The 9,650-nt window shown below is 46.2% G+C and overlaps 1 pseudogene across 1 annotated transcript; it reads right to left on the bottom strand.

The window, feature by feature from the left end:
• Positions 1–2,810: 2,810 nt before the first annotated feature.
• LOC308245991 (protein lin-28 homolog A-like) lies at positions 2,811–8,041 on the bottom strand (annotated as a pseudogene). The gene is made up of 2 exons: positions 7,945–8,041; positions 2,811–3,378 (listed from the first exon to the last, which is right to left on the bottom strand). The product of its transcript is annotated as a protein lin-28 homolog A-like (transcript).
• Positions 8,042–9,650: the final 1,609 nt, after the last annotated feature.

The following is a 9,650-nucleotide window of genomic DNA, read 5'->3' as shown; positions in this document are numbered from 1 at the left end:
GCTTCCAACACAGACAGTAGAGGGAGGGATTAAAAGACTCAGAGAAATGCATACACTCAGAATGGACATAGTATGAAAAGTCAGAACAACCAGAAAATGTCCATCAACTCTGCTCAAGGGAAGGCATGAAGGATTCTTTATCGAACTTATTATGAATGCTTGATGATGATGGGGTTCAAGTGTGTCACTTTGGCATATTGATAATTTTGAATTAAAGTTATTTAAGAAACAGCTGGTGCAAGAAGGCTACTTTGTCCCGCTGAAAGCAGGCAATAAATCTCCTATGTGAAATGCACTTTCTCAGGAGGTAGAGAGACATTCTTAGCACTAGAGATAGGGAATTTAGGGAATTCTTGCTTAGCACCAGACATTCTTAGCACCAGAGATAAGGAATTTAGGGAATTCTTTTTTCCCCCAGTAGGAATAAGTCTTTATTCATTCATTTTATTTTCCCAGGGAAAAGAGGGGAAGGGGAAAAGTCAGCATGTGTTTTACAAAATGATAGCAAGTGGAAGTACCTGGCACATCAAAACCAACCATCAAATAAACAGTCCCCAGTGACGGAGGTCACCAAAGCCCAAGGGGGCTCAGTCCCCTGCATTTGAGAAATGAGAAGGAATCAGGGAAAGAACAGACAGGTACATGCTTTTCTACCCTCCCTCCCACCCCATAAATTCAAGATTTCACACAAAGCTTTGGTTTCTAGCAGTAAACATGGAGTTACATTCGTCCGTCTCCTATTAAACAATCTTGTGGCTACTTTGACGTAAGTTTTTTTTGCATCGGCATAAAAGTTCCTGAGTGACTTGGATATACATTCATCTCCCCTTTCTTGGTTTCCCAACCCCATTTTCAAAATGAACGCCCCCTCCTTGCTGCTCTCTACCCTAGGATTAGAAATTAAAACATAGCAATCTGAATGTTTAGCATGAATCACATGTCAAAGAATGGTCTTCACTCAAGATATTGGGAAGAAGGGATGGAGTATCCTTAACTTCTTCAGGATTTTTGCACGAAATCATGTAAGAGATGGGGTGACACCCCACACATTAAATGTGTATGCATGTGGGTAAATGGGCTTTTGGGGGGTGCGGATAGAAGAGGGTCAGAGTCAAATTTTAAGGACAGGAGATCTGGTCCAAAGTAGGATATAGGGGAAGAGAATGCAAAAGAAAGGATGGTTCAAGACCCCCACTTCAAGAAGAGGTGTTCCCAAGGTTATGTTTCAGATCCTTTCTGCCTGGTGCAGAACCTTTGGTCAAAGATGCTTTGGCTATTTTTCTCAATACAAAAAAGAAGGTGGTAAGCAATAAAACCCCAAAAGAACATGGAGAAAGACCAACACATTTACACAGACTAGGCAACCTAGCAATCACCAAATCAGCTACTGTGAAATCCTACAAAGCCCAAACACAATAACTAGAAGGGGCAGCAGTTGTGGGGACAAGAACCAAGGATCAGACACACATCACCACATGCATTCTATTGCATTTGCCCTGTTTCAACACCGTGAGGTAGGTTTTCAGTGATCTCAAAGCATGTTAACGAAACCCGCTTTTCTCCTTTAGCTACTGGGACACTAATCATTGCTGCAGCAGGGAAGGACACGGGCTCTGAGCACCACAAAGAAGCCATTGCTTATGGTGTCTCTGGAAGCCAAAGAGAAAAAGCAAAGCGTTTTTAAAGGTTAAGGAATGTAGTCATTGCTTCCTATATCCATCCCTGGGCAGCTCAAGATGGGGAGAGAGGTAGTGTTCTTAAAATCTCTCTTTATCAACACACACATATGTGGGACCCAAGGGACCAAATCAATACGATTGTATTGGTCCAGAAATGGGGTGGGAGTGAGCTTAGGAGCAGCAGGTCCGCAATCATCCCTTTGGCCTATCGTCACAACCCATTGCTTGGGATAATTTTTTATCCCATTGCTTGGGATAATTCTAAGCAACTTATCCCATTATTTATCCCATTGCTTGGGATAATGCTAAGCAACTTATCCCATTATTTATCCCATTGCTTGGGATAATTCTAAGCAACTTATCCCATTATTTATCCCATTGCTTGGGATAATTCTAAGCAACTTATCCCATTATTTATCCCATTGCTTGGGATAATTCTAAGCAACTTATCCCATTATTTATCCCATTGCTTGGGATAATTCTAAGCAACTTATCCCATTATTTATCCCATTGCTTGGGATAATTCTAAGCAACTTATCCCATTATTTATCCCATTGCTTGGGATAATTCTAAGCAACATATCCCATTATTTATCCCATTGCTTGGGATAATTCTAAGCAACTTATCCCATTATTTATCCCATTGCTTGGGATAATTCTAAGCAACTTATCCCAAGAGTGGCTTGTGAGGAGACAAGATGTAGAAAAACCCTGCCGTACCCCTGAGAGATTTCCTCCCACAGAACGCAGTTGTTTGTGGTCTGGGTTCTGGTCTCATGTTAATCTTCTCCCTTTGGCAGGGGAAATATTATTATTACATGTCCTTCTTTAAAAGGAAAACAACTTCCCCATATCCAGGCCACTTTCAAAGCTGGAGATTCTGGGGGTGGAGACTCAAATAAAGCATGTAGGGAGGGAGTTCCCCCAAAGCCCTGACATGCATTTGGATCGAATGTAGTTGGAGTTCCTTTCCCACCCCCTCCCCCCTGTCAAGAGGAACCCGGCCAGAGGTACATGGCAGTGCCTGCTGCCCCCTACCCACCCTGTCCCCACTTTCTCCCATCTGCCGATTGATGCCTGCTCCTTGAAACTTTCTGATCACAAAATCATAGCCCTGGGCACCCACTGGGGCTCAATTCCAGGCATCTGGGAGCAGGGCAGGGCTATGGATCTCTTCTTCTTCATCCCGAAAGTAGGTTGGCTTTCCCTGTGACCTGGGGGCCTGCTGGGCCTTCAGTGGACAGGAGGCCACCATATGGCTGATGCTTTGGCAGAAGTGGCACTTCTTGGGCTGGGGTGGGAGCTTGCATTCCTTGGCATGACGGTCTAGACCTCCACAGTTGTAGCACTTGTCTCCCTTTGATCTGCGCTTCTGCATGTTCTTTCCTTTTGGCCGCCTCTCACTCCCAATACAGAATACCCCAGCAGGGTCACTGACTCAGATAGATTCCAGGCCCTAGGCGGACTTCTTAGAGGTGAACTCCACTGCCTCACCCTCCTTCAGGCTCCGGAAGCCCTCCATGTGCAGTTTACTCTGGTGCACAAAGACATCCACGGGTGGGTCGAGCAAGACCCCGCTCCGACGATCATGGACAGGAGGACGAACCCCATGCGCAAGTTGAACCACTCACAGATGCCAGCTCCGTGCAGCAGCTGCGGCTCCTCCGCCCGGGCGCAGCCACACAGAGGCCAGAGGTGCCCTTTTCCCACAACACAGTTGCCCACCGACAGGCCCCTCCTCTTCTCTCCCTCTGCCCCCCGCAGCCTCTCAGGAATTTAGGGAATTCTTGCTTCATTGCTTATTTACTACTCCCAAGCCAATTCTTCACAAATTATGATTTCTTTGTTTAAAAGTATGAAATTTGCTTACTGTGGTTACTTCTCATTACTGAGTTACAGTAAGAACTGCTCACTGAGTTACAGTAAGTACTTACTGAGTTACAGTAAGTACATCTCATTACTGCTTACTGAATTTCCTATTTCTACGATCTCCTGTACATACCATATTAAAATTTGCTTTTTACCTGTTAATATGTCTCACATTGATTTAAGTGTTAGACCAGCCAGAAGAACCTAGATGGATGGAGGAAAAATACTTCCTCCCAGCAGTAAGAAGGGCAACACCATTGTCAGGAATCTCAGTGCTGGCTGCCTCTGATGCCAAGAATTATCAAGTGGAGGTAGTATTTCAGAAAAGGGCTCCCAGTAGTAATGAAAAATCCTAATAGGATAAAACAGTGTCTTATTCTGGACAAAATGATGGGATTAGATATAGGAGCTCAACTGTCACAAGCAAGCAGAGTGCCATTACCGAAACAACCAGAAAGGTTCCTTTGGCTCATGGAACATAGTGATCCTGGAGACAAAATACGTAAACAGCCAACTCACAGAGTGCTGGATGTAAGTAATAAAATCAACGACAAAACACAAGGATAACTAATTGGGAGGCTAAAAGCAGCCTCCCTAGAAAGAGGCTGGGTCTTTTGCCAGTTTTGAGAACTGAGCCATTTCTGAGACCTGTAACCCATTACTAGAAGCAGAGGCCTGGTTCCAATGAGGAGGGGCCCTTCAAGTTGACAGCAAGTGCCAAATGGTCATTGACTTGGCTAAGTGTACACTGGGAAACAGAAACTACCTAAACATTCACATTGGAACTAGTGTGTGAGACACTATGGGCCCTGTTACTAAAGTGGTACATGGTGTGGGGGCCCCGGTAACGAACAGACACCTGCCCCAGGTCCTGCTCACAGTGCTATCATTTAATCCAACCACCCACATAGGGGTCATTTTGCATTCCCCAGATTTGTAACAAGAATAGAAAATCATTGTAGTTAGTGAATTACTTGTAGGTTGAGTGCCACACAGTAGGGGAATTCAAGTGCAACCTTCTGAAACTGTCATTTCTTTTCCCTAATAGATTGGTAAACAGTATTTTATCCTGGACAAAATGATAGAGAAGAGCACCAATCTTAAAACCTCTCTAAGATTGCAGGGGTATGTATGATCACTTTTTCCTCCTATTTAATTGCCATCCTGGTCCAAAAAAACTTTCAATAATTGAGTATCTAGTTACAGGGGTGGGCAAACTTTTTGACTCGAGGGCCACAATGGGTTCTTAAACTGGACCGGAGGGCCGGAACAAAAGCATGGATGGAGTGTTTGTGTGAACTAATATAAATTCAAAGTAAAGGAGCGGAGGGGAGAGCAAGAGAACCGGATAGAACAGCCGGATCCGGCCCGCGGGCCGTAGTTTGCCCAAGGCTGACTAGTAAGTATTTCAGGCATTGCAGATGATAGATCTCAGTTGCAACTACTCAGCACCGCTGTGGTAACATGAAAGAAGTCATAGACAATACATGAATGGATGAATGTGACTGGACCTTGTTCTTGAGCCATGAGACCCAGCAGATGTAGGATACTAGAAATATCTGTAGTAGCACAAGGTGCTATAGGGCCTTCATGGCCTCCCTACTGGAGAATCACAACTCACATCCCTAGTGTTCAGAAGCAAGGCCATGTCACTTGCAGCAGGGACAGCCACATCACTTAAAGAGGCTGTGGTAAAGCACCAGGGGCTGGTAGAGATGAGGCCTCTGGCTGTGAACTATTAGAGTTTCCCATCGTGAGTGTCATTAAGTCAAACAAACTTAGTGGTTATAAGATGGAAATGATTCTTCAGGCACTGAAATGAGCAGGGTCTCAGGGAATGAATGAAATGATGATCTTGACACCAGAAACGTTGCACCAGCAGAGCCCTCAGCTCACACCTATGCAGTGTCTCTCACAGTCCCCTTGGATCAAGGAATCCAGTCTACAGAAAGGAGGGGAGTAAAGGCCCCTACCTGTGGGACCCACATCCTCTCACATTCACTTCACCCAGAAGCCACAGGCAAAATAGGGCATGTTTCTGGCTCTTTAACACACATTGCAGGAACCCTAGGAGATGATTTTCTAATAGACATGACACCCATATGTGGGGTCAGGACACTATGACAGTATCCAAATCTGGTTTCCCATTCACTTGCATGTTGTCTTTGGCTGCTTTGCCTCTGCAAACATGAAGGTGACTAGTGTATACAGAGACAGATAGTAAGTGGCCTGACATTCATTATTGCTCTTTGTAGAAAAAGTTTGCAGGAAGGCAGATCCAAGATGGTGGCAAAGTAGGTGGAAGTTACACTCACCTCCTCCCAGGACCAAACTAGAATTACAACAAAAATATAGAACAATTGCCCTGACTGGTTTGGCTCAGTGGATAGAGCATCGGCCTGCGGACTGAAGGGTCCCAGGTTCGATTCCAGTAAAGGGCATGTACCTTGGTTGCGGGCACATCCCCAGTAGCGGGTGTGCAGGAGGCAGCTGATCGATGTTTCTCTCTCATCGATGTTTCTAACTCTCTATCCCTCTCCCTTCCTCTCTGTAATAAACCAATAAAATATATTTAAAAAAAATATATAGAACAATTAACCTGAATAACCAGCAGAAGACTAGCTGGTCAGTAGCCTTATATCAAGAATTTTCAGAAGAAGACACATTGAAACTGGTAGGGAGGGTGGAGATGTGAAAAGGGCTGGGTAGTTGAAATATCCATACTTTGTAAAGTATGAGTTGCCTAATTACTAAGCCGTACACCTAGAACTAATACTAAATAATACGGAATGTAAACGGTAATTGAATAAAAAACAAATAACAATAGTTACAATGAATGGCAGTATAACTCAAAATAAATGGAAGATTTTTAAAAAATATATTAAAAAAAAAAAAGAGCCCAGCTGGCATGGCTCAGTGGTTGAGCCTCTACCTATGAATGGAGAGGTCATAGTTCAATTCCTGGTCAGGACACATGCCTGGGTTGTGGGCTTGATCCCCAGGGTGGGGCATGCAGGAGGCAGCCAATCAAAGACTATCATCATTGATGTATCTCTCTCTCTCTCTCTCTCTCTCTCTCTCTCTCTCTCTCTCTCTCTCTCTCTCTTCCTCTCTAAAATCAATAATATATATATATAAATAAAATTAAAGATATTAAAAGAAAGAAACAAAAAGGTTTGCAGACACCAGTCTCCGTGTATGACCTTTATATTTTGCTGCCTTCCCAGTAGCTAGAAAATATGGGTTTGGACAATAGGGTAGAGTGAGCGTGCCCCCCCCCCTTTTTTTTACCACCATTCCCAGGGATATACTTGGCAAAAAATACAGAAGAACAAAAAAGCAAAACTGGAATTGTGTTCTCTTGCAGTTCTGAAGGCAGTTCTGCAGAGCCATCTGCCATCTCTCTCTCCTAGCTATGGGTACTTCTGGTTCCTCCTCCCCCCACCCCCCCCCCCGCCCCCGTCCCCGCTCCGGGTTCTGTGGGCCAGGTGCAGAGGCTTCTGCTGGGGGTGTCCTCAGGTAAGGGTAATAAGGTGACACTGGGGGAGGGAGGGTCACTTCAGAATGGGAAGGTGTTGCAGGCACTGGTGTTCCTAGGTAGGATGCCAAAAAATGGAATGTAAAAGACGTGGGCTGGGGTGAGCAGCAGCGAGTGACTCATTACGAAATGGAAATGAGCGTGTGGGACTTCGAGATTGAAGCTCCGGCTCGCCGGCGGCGGAAGGGGGTGAGAAGTTCAATGTTGGAGAAGAGTGTTCGTGGGGAAAGTCATGTGAGGTGTGAGCAGAAAAGCAGCCTGCAGCTGTCCTCGGGTTACTAACGTGAGAGATGCCCCCGGTCCTGTCCACGCCCCACACGCCAGGGCCTCGGGCTCCTCCTTCTCTAGAAGCCTCCAGTGCTGCAAGGTGCGGGGGGGGGGGGGGGGGGGGGAAGAGGGAGAGGGGGAGGGGGGGGAGGGGGAAGGGAGAGGGGGAAGGGAGAGGGAGAGGGGGAGGGGAGAGGGGGAGGGGAGGGAGGGGGGAAGGGAGAGGGGGAGGGGAGGGGAGGGGGGAGGGGGGAGGGGAGAGGGGGAGGGGGGAAGGGAGAGAGGGAGGGAGGGGGCTCCCTACCCGAGGCCCGCGGGTCAGGGAGGAGGCCTTTGTCAATGAGCCAGCTACCAAGTCCCCCCCTAATTTCAGCCCCTCTTCCCCTGGAAGGGGACTGACTACCAGCTATGCAGACCCGGCAGCCGCGGAGACGATTGAGGAGGGGTTGGCTGTGTTGCGGCGCCCCCCGGCGACAGGGTTCCCGAACCCCTCATGGGCATCCCCTCCGGTTCCCCCACTCCGGTTCGCAGGTTAATGCCGTCCCTTTCCCGCAGATTTCATCCCCGAACTCACGGAACTCACGGAACTCACCGAGAGGCGCAGCCCAGGCGGGGTACAGCAGCAGAATCCAGAGCAGAATCCTGAGCAAGACGACAGGGCTGAACTTGGTTCCCACAGTCCCCACCATCGCGACTAGAAGCCCAGATGGCGACCGACGGGTGCTGCGCGGTCAAAGTGGTCCGTGGATGAAGTGAAGAGTGAATGGCGAAAGTTTGTCTTGGTCCGGTTTTAAGTCTGGGTGTCTCCTCCCACCGATTACGTAGGGCCGTAATTCTTGTAATATTTCACCCCCTCAAACCAGGCCCTCCTCAGCCTAACTTTTCCCATTTACACTCTCACTTCCAGAATTACTACTCTGGTGCTCAAAAGGCACAAACTTCCAGATATAAACGAAACAAGTCATGGGGATGCAATACAGAGCAGGGGGACTGTAATTAATAACACTCTGCTATACTGAAGGATTTTTAGAAGAGTAGATCTAACACTTCTCATCACTAGAAAAAACATTGTAGCTTTGTGTAGTGGTAGATGTTAACTAGACTAACTGTGGTGATATTTTCACAATATAGACAAATATCAAATTATTATGTTGTACATCTGAAACGAATATGATGTTATATGTTAGTTATGTCTCAATAAAAATAGCAAAACAGCCCTAACCGGTGTGGCTCGGTGGATAGAGTGTCGGCCTGCGGAACTGAAGGGTCCCGGGTTCGATTCCGGTCAAGGGCATGTACCTTGGTTGTGGGCATATCCCCAGTAGCGGGTGTGCAGGAGGCAGCTGATGGATGTTTCTCTCTCATCGATGTTTCTAACTCTCTATCCCTCTCCCTTCCTCTCTGTAAAAAATCAATGAAATATATTTAAAAGAAATAGAAAATCAAAACTGGAATTTTGTTTTCTTGCAGTTCTGAAGGCTGGAATTAGAGAGCAAGGTGTCAGCAGAGCCATCTCTCTCCTGGCTTTTGGTTGGTCCTGGCAGAGCTTGGCTGACAGCTGCCAAGGCCCATGTCTGCCTCTGTTGTCACAGGACCTTCTGCTGTGCCTGTGTTTTCCCATGGCGTTTTCCCTGTCTGCCACTGTGTCTGTTCTTACTGGGACAGCAGCCATATTGAATTATCACTCACTTGGTACAACTACTATGGAGAACAGTGTGGAGTTTCCTCAAAAAATTAAAAGTGGAGCTGCCATTTGACCCAGTGATTCCACTTCTAGGTATATATCCTAAGAAGCCTGAAACACCAATTAGAAATAATATATGTACTCCTATGTTCATAGCAGCCAATTTACAATAGCTAAGATCTGGAAACAGCCCAAGTACCTGTTAGTAGTTGAATGGATTAAAAAGCTGCGGTACGTGTACACAATGGAATAGTATGCAGCTCTAAAAAAGGAAGAATCTCTCACCATGTGAGACAGCATGGAGGGACCTGGAGAGTATTATGCTAAACGAAATAAGTCAGTCAGAGAAAGACAAGTATCATATGATCTCACTTATATGTGGAATCTAATGAATAAAACAAAGTGATGAACAAAATAGAACCAGAAACATTGAACATGCAATAGAGTGACATATTTCAGAGGAGGAAGGCAGGAAGAGATTAACCAAAGAACTTATATGCATATATGCATAGCCCATGGACAGATAATAATATAGGGAAGGCCTGGGGAGGGGGTCGGAGTGGGGTGCAGGTGGTCAATCAGGGCAAAAGGGGACATCTGTAATACTTTCAACA

This window comes from Plecotus auritus, assembly GCF_963455305.1.
Source record: "Plecotus auritus genome assembly, chromosome: 4".
Taxonomy (NCBI): Eukaryota; Metazoa; Chordata; class Mammalia; order Chiroptera; family Vespertilionidae; genus Plecotus; species Plecotus auritus.
Note: the sequence above shows the minus strand (reverse complement) of the source record. Positions and strands in the feature narration are given on the sequence as shown.